We start from the raw sequence: 7,613 nt of genomic DNA, 5'->3' as shown, positions 1-7,613 counted from the left end.
ATCCTCAGCACTTACCTAGGGTTTGGTACAGAGTTGGTATTTAATAAATGTTTATTTCAGTAAATAAGCAGAGGAAATAGCAAGCAGACTTGAGAAACAGTGAGTTTCCCAACTTGACTACAAGCTGACATCTGTGAGTTTGGACTATAGTTACAGGGCCTAGAATTATCTGGTGAGAGGTTTATACCTCATCTGCTTGGCCACTGGGAACTGCCAAAGGGGAGTTTCATGGGTGTGGCTGGGCTGGAAAGAAATTGATCCAGCTGTGGTGTGTAGAATGAACTGGAAGGTGGGAGACAAGTTAGGAGGCTTTAAGTCAGGTGAGGTGAACCTAGGTAAAAGTCAAGGTAGAATATAAAGAAGGGAAGAGATGTGAGAGAATATTAAAGAATTTGTAGGGTTTGGAAAATGATTGAATATGGAGAGCGAGGGAGATGGAGGAGCCAAAGGCAGGTCAAAGGCTTTGCCAGGCAGATGGTCAGGTTGAATAAGCCCAGACTTGATTTATACTTGTTTTTATATGTCATTGTGAAGTTAGACACTTTTAAAATAGCTATAGAGAAGGAAAGGGTCTGTAAAAACACTATGTATTGTTTTGTAGTAGCTACCTTCAAGAAAAAAATAATGCAGAGAATAAAACTACAACATATAACTGTAGTCAATCATTTGGATGCAATGACATTATTTTTTGAGCATGTGTTAAAAACAAACAGGCTCTTCCAGAAGTGGCAATTGTTTACTCAGTTCAATTATATACTGGACCAAAGCCCTGTAGAACGGGTTGTGTCAGTTATAAAGATGAATCAGTCACCGAACTGCCCCAGGGGTACCAATCCAGTTGGAGAACTGAGCTACATGGGAGAGATATGAATAGGTTGTTATGGGAAAACAGACTTGCTAGTTGATGATTCAGAGAATTTATATGGAGGAAGTGTGATTGGCCAAGCCTTGCAGGACAGGTAGTATTTGACATGCAGAGATGAGCAAAAAGGGCATTTGAGTCAAAGGGAAGAGTGAGAGCACAGACCTGGAGCATACAAAGAGCAGAGGACAAATAAATGGAAAGCAGCAAGCTCTTTGGTTTGGCTGGAACATAAGCTGTGTGAGTGGGCGGAGCAGGGGAGATAAGGTTGAGGCCTGATCATGGAGGGTCACGTACACCCAAGAACTAATGTTTCAGAATTAGATTTTATTTAGTAATTTAGATGCTATTCAAGTAGTAACATCAACAGAGCTGTGCTTTGGGAAAATTAACAAGACTGTGTCGAGGGCAAGAGACTGCCACTTAGGGGGTATTGAGGGGGTCTATGACAGGTCAGGCAAGAGGTACTGAGTGTTAAAGGCTTGAACTATGCATGTGGCCATAGGAATGAAGATGAGGGGATAGATGCTCCAGATACTAGAGAGCTAGACTCTCCAGCCTTGCCTCCTGAGGGAATGAATGGGGCAAGGAAGAAAAATGCCTTCATATTAAAAAGTAATACAAATAGAAATTGGGAATACTAAAGGGGAAGCAGTTTTAAGAGAGACGATGATGGGTTCTGTCCTGGATATGTTGAGTATCTGGCTAAACATCTGGCTGGAGAATACTTAAAGAAATTCAAAATATAGGAGACAGCCTTAGAAAATGGTCAGGGCAGAGGTATAGATTTGGGTAGCTATGTGGAGGTGAGAATTGAAGCCTTAAGAGGGGATGAGATTGACGAGGGTAGAGCAGGCAGGGAGGATTCTGGGGCAGAACGTTGCCTTTAGGGTGTAGGAGGGAAAGGAGGAGTGGAGGGGGAGAAAGGGAAGGGCCTGTGACAGAAGCAGAAGCAGGAGAATAGAGTATCTCAGAAGTCAAGGGAGGAAGATGTTCCCTAATCGGGGAGTCAGAAGTATTGAATGGTGGCTTCTGACTGGGAGAGGCAGGAGCTGATGTGGGAAAAGTAGGCCAGGGTCAGCCCGTACAAGGTCTTCCAGGGGAAGTAGCGTGGTGCTGTGGTTAGACACAGGCTTCTTCAGGGAGATACCCTAGATTTGATCCTGCCTTTACTACTCGCTGTCTATTTGACCTTGGACAATTCACTTAGTTTTTACCTTAATCTATGCCTCAGTTTCCTCACTTGAAAAATAGACATAATAATTGTACATACCCCAAGAGGTTGTTGTGTGAGGACCACATGTGTATGTATGTGTTGCTTTGAACAGTGCCTGGCACAAGCTAAGTCCTGCGTTGCTGTTCACTATTATTACGTAGCAAGCTGAGGAGTTTTGACTTTGTCTTATGGGTGACAGGGAGCCATAGACTGGTTCCAGTAAAGGCATGGCATGATCTGAAAGCAATCTTTTCCTCTACATAAAGCCAAATTGGAAACTGATAATCAGATAAAGTCACTTAAAATAAGAAATGCTGTTCAAGTACAGTTTTCTATCTTCAATTAAAATAAAAAAAATAAAATATGGAAGCTAATAAAAAGGTGAAAAAAAAGAGAAAGTGCTAACTATTGCAGTGAGGTCTGAGAAGGAGGAGAAATAAAAGACCTTGAGAACTGGCTGCTAGATCTGTGGTGAGCTCAGAGATAGCTTCCAGAGAGTTATGGGAGTGGAAGGTGGACAATGAGGGGTTGGAGAACACATGGGTGGCTAGATAATGGGGTCCTGTGCATATGCTTTTTGAATATTTTGGCCATATGGAGTAAGAGGATGGTCACATAAGGGGTGGCTGGGTAGCATGGTCTTAGGAGGAGGAAAGTCAAAGGCAGCAGCATAGAAGACAATATAGAAATATTTAGAGCAGAGATATACCCTTAGTGGATGTGGAACCCTTGAAATGATAGTTCAAAATATTGGGTATGAATTAGTGTCCAAGCCATGAGTTTGAAAGTGAGGAGGATGGAGGTTGAGCTGATGGGGATTTTGGAAGGGAGGCAATATGTGAAGACGTTTATGGAAGGAGAGATAGATGAACATGACGTTAGGAAATTGAGAATGCTGGGAAAGACTTGGAATAGGTTTTTGTTGAGAAAACATAAGGGAGGAATCAGAAGCGAACAGGTTTGCCTTATAACGGTGATTATCCAGCTAAGAGAGGACACCATTGCTTTGTGGTAGAAATAACTAGTTCAGTTTTTGCCCTTTCTCTAGAACCACTTGGCAGCTGGCAATGAGAGAATGTATATGGTAAAGGCTTTGGGGTTTCAGTACAGCACCCCTCAAATGGCAGGTGTAGGATCCAGGCTAAATAAGGAGGTAAATGAAGCCGTGAGAGGACTGCAATAATAGACAGATGCTGAGGAACAGGAGGGCCCAGTGGGAGGAAAGATACTGGGAGAAGTGAGGGAAGGAGAAGAAGGGCCCTGAAGATACAAGGGGGTTGTGGTCAGAGAGGGCAGTGTCAGCTTTCAAGGTCTTTGTAGGAGGGCAGTTTTAAGCAATGACGAAGACCAAGATGGGGGTCAGGCCTGAAGTAAATAATAAAAGATCAGAACTTAATGAATTGTGATTATGGAGGTGTTTTTCCAGGTTGTTTCAAAACTCATTAAAGTAGCCCTGGTTGGTGTGGCTCAGCAGACCGAGTGCCAGCCTATGAACCAAAGGGTCGCCAGTTTGATTCCCAGTCAGGGCTGGGTTGCGGGCCAGCTCCCTATTTGGAGCATGCAAGAGGCAACCACACACTGATGTCTCACTCTTTCTCTCTGCCTTCTCCTCTGTCGGAAAATAAATAAATAAATAAATTTAAAAATTGATTAAAATAAATTAGCCAGGCAGCACTCTGCAGATGAGAAGGGAAGAGACTGACAATGTGTAGGAAAGCTAAACATGCCTGGGTTGCAGGCCACGTCTCCAGGTGGGGGCATGAGGGCATGGGAGACGCAAGCAATCAGTGTATCTCTCACACACTGATGTTCTCCTCTCTTTCCCCTTTCTCTAATAGTAAATAAATCAATCTTTAAAAAAAAGAAAAGAAAAGAGAGGACCCAAATAAATAAAATCAGACATGAAAGGGGAAAAATAACTACTGACAACAAAGAAATACAAAAGATCATAAGAAAATATTATGAACAACTGTATGCCAACAAACTGGACAACTTGGATGAAATGGATAAATTCCTAGAAACATACAATCTTCCAAAACTAAATCAGGAAGAATCAGAGAATTTGAATAGACAGATTACACCTAGTGAAATTGAAACAGTAATCAAAAATTTCTAACAAGCAAAAGCCCTGGACTGGATGGCTTCCCAGGAAAATTTCAGTTGTTATATCATTTTTTTTCCTAGGAGTTCTGTTTGGCTCTCTTCTAAATCTGCTTGATCAATTTTATAGTATTTTGTCTTTATTAATATTTTATTTTTAAAAACATTTTATTTTATTTATTTTTAGACAGAAGGGAAGGGAAGGAGAAAGAGAGGGAGAGAAACTTCAACACATGGTTGCCTCTCATGCTCCCCTAACTGGGGACCAGGCCTGCAGCCCAGGCATGTGCCCTGATTGGGAATCAAACCATCTACCCTTTGGTTGGCAGGCTGGTGCTCAATCCACTGAGCCATACCAGCCAGGGCTATTAATATTTTCTTTTAAAAAATGTTTGATAAAAGACTGTATCTAGAACATACAAAGAATGCTTATATCTTTTTTTAAAAGTTTTATTTCTTTATTTTTAGAGAGAGGGGAAAGGAGGGAGAAAGAGAGGGAGAGAAACATCAATGTGTCAGAGAAACATCCATCAGTTGCCTCTTGCATGCTCCCCAACCAGACTGGCCTGAAATCCAGGAATGTGCCCTGACAGGGACCAGTGTCCAGGGACCAGTCGAACCAGTGACCTTTTGCTTTGGAAGACAATGCCCAACACACTGAGCCACCCTGGTAAGGACTAAAACACTTATAACTTAATTGTGAGAAAAACAAGCCAATTCAAAATGAACAAAAAACTCAATAGACATGTTCTTTATTTATATTTGCAATCTCTTTTTAAAATATATTTTATTGATTATGCCATTATCATTGTCCCATTCCCCCCTTCATTCCCCTCTACCCTGCACACCCCCCTGCCCCCCATTTTCCCCCTTTAGTTCATATCCATGTGTCACAAGTTCTTTAATTTCTATATTTCCTATACTATTCTTGCTCTCCCTCTATTTTCTACCTACTGTCTATGCTACTTATTCTCTGTATCTTCTCCCCCCTTCTCCTCCTCCCACTCCCCTGTTGCTAACCCTCCATGTGATCTCCATTTCTATGGTTCTGCTCCTGATCTAGCTGTCCTCTTAGTTTGCTTTTGTTCTAGGTGTGGTAGTTGGTGACTGTGAGTTTGCTGTCCTTTCACTGTTCATATTTTTTATCTTCTTTTTCTTAGATAAGCCACTTTTTAAAAAGCATTTTATTTATTTATCTTTAGAGGGGAAGGGAAGGAGAGAGGGAAAGAAATATCAATGTATAGTTGCCTGTAGTGCATCCCCTGCTGGGAACTGGCCTGCAAACCAGGGATGACTGGGAATCGAACTGCAATCCTCTGGTTCACAGGCCTGCACTCAATCCACTGAGCTACACCAGCCAGGGCAGATAAGTCCCTTTAACATTTCATATAATAAGGGCTTGGTGATGATGAACTCCTTTAACTTGACCTTATCTGAGAAGCACTTTATCTGCTCTTCCATTCTAAATGAAAGCTTTGCTGGATAGAGCAATCTTGGATGTAGTTCCTTGCCTTTCATGACCTGGAATGCTTCTTTCCAGCCTCTTCTTGCCTGTAAGGTCTCTTGAGAAATCAGCTGACGGTCTGATGAGAACCCCTTTGTAGGTGACTGTCATCTTATCTCTTGCTGCTTCTAGAATTCTCTCCTTCATTTTAATCTTGGCTAATGTAATTATGATGTGCTTTGGTGTGTTCCTCCTTGGGTCCACCTTCTTTGGGATTCTCTGAGCTTCCTGGACTTCCTGGAAGTCTATTTCCTTTGCCAGACTAGGGAAGTTCTCCTTTATTGTTTGTTCAAATAACATTTCCACTTGTTGCTGTTCTTCTTCCCCTCTGGTACCTCTATAATTTGGATGTTGGAACACTTAAAGATATCCTGGAGGTTCCTAAGCCTCATTTTTTGAATTCTTATTTCTTCATTTTTTTTCTTGTTGGATGTTTCTTTCTTCCTTCTGGTTCACTCCATTGATTTGAGTCCCAGTTTCCTTTCCATCACTAGTTCCCTGTGCATTTTGCTACCTTTCACTTAATGTAGCCTTCATTTTTTCATCTAATTTGTGACTAAAATCAACCAGTTCTATGAGCTTTTGATCACCAGTGTTTTGAACTTTGCATTCAATAGGTTGGCTATATCTTTATGGCTTAGAAGTATTGGCTTTGGGGCTTTGAGCTGTTCTTCTGCTTGAGCCATAATGTTTTGGTCTGTTTGTACCCGTTACGTATGAGGGGCAAAAGCTTAGGTGTTCACCAGAGCGGGTCAATCTAGTCACTGGGTTGTGACTGGGGGTGGGATCAGAGAAGGAGAAATGGTGTTTGTTCCACTCTCTCTTGGATTTCTGTCCCCTCTGCCACTTCCCACAAGCAAATTGGGCCCTTCTGGTGCTGGTTCCCAGATGGGTGGGCTTGTGTACATTCCAGGACACTGTGGGTCTCTCCAATGAACTCTCCTGTGAGGCTGGGAGCCTCTCCCAGCACCTCGACCCCCAAAAGTTTTTTCAATCTGTGCTTTTAGGCTTTATTTCCTGGTGCTGGAGCCCTGCGTTGCATGGTCTGTCTCACTCCATTTTTTCATCTGGTTTATCTGCACGTGAATGTGTGACCATGGTCAGCCAGCTGCCTTGCACCTTCACTGGGTCTGCCTGTTGCCACCCCACACCTGGGATCTGCCAGCCACAGACTGCATGCCTGGGTTGGTCTGGCAGCCACTGCTTTTCCCTGCCGTGACCCCTCTCCGCCTGCCGTGGACTCTGCCCCTCTTACCGGTCTGGATGAATGGTTTGTTGTCGGACTTTCTTACAGTTCAATTTTCTGTCTGTTTTGGTTGTGTTTTTGTTTCTAAATCTTTGTTGTTCTTAAATTTGGTTGTGCGAAGAGGTACAGTATTTCCACCTACACCTCCATCTTGGCTGGAAGTCGAAATCTCTTTTATTTTAAAGTTATATTTAGCACACGTATTTTATATTATGATATCTAAAGTCTTTGTGAGGTTTTTTTGCCTTTTTGTTTCTACTGGTTATTGCAAATGATGCTTTGTTTTCTTGTGTATTTAGTGATTTGGGACAATGCATTGCTGCTTTTTGTAGTAACTCTGGTGATTCCATAAGGCCTGACATAAAGATTTCTCCAGTGCTTGCTTTTTCAGTACATATACTAAAACTTGGATGATACAGAGAAGATTAGCATGGTTCCCGCGTAAGGGTGACATGCAAATTTGTGAAGTGTTTCATATTAAAAATATATTTCTCCAGAAAGGATGTATGTTTGCTTTTGTCAGGTGCTGGGTGGCACTCAGAATCCACGGCTGCCTTGAACTTAATTTTTGGCTCAAGGTTTTTTGGACCATCTAGACAATGTGAGTTTAGCTGCAAACTTTCATGATGGATGGTTTGTAGTTATAATTCTTCAGGGGTGATTCTTCCCCCTTCCCTCCAGTACC

The 7,613-nt window shown here is 42.2% G+C and overlaps 1 non-coding gene across 1 annotated transcript; it reads left to right on the top strand.

Annotated features, from left to right (window-relative positions):
* Positions 1-7,303: 7,303 nt before the first annotated feature.
* LOC118976027 (U6 spliceosomal RNA) lies at positions 7,304-7,410 on the top strand. The gene has a single exon (XR_005064180.1). It is a non-coding gene; the product is annotated as a U6 spliceosomal RNA (small nuclear RNA).
* The last annotated feature ends 203 nt before the right edge of the window (positions 7,411-7,613 follow it).

The sequence above is a fragment of the Sturnira hondurensis genome, unplaced genomic scaffold, assembly GCF_014824575.4.
Source record: "Sturnira hondurensis isolate 20B ecotype Veracruz unplaced genomic scaffold, ASM1482457v3 Scaffold0020601, whole genome shotgun sequence".
Classification (NCBI taxonomy): domain Eukaryota; kingdom Metazoa; phylum Chordata; class Mammalia; order Chiroptera; family Phyllostomidae; genus Sturnira; species Sturnira hondurensis.
Note: the sequence above shows the minus strand (reverse complement) of the source record. Positions and strands in the feature narration are given on the sequence as shown.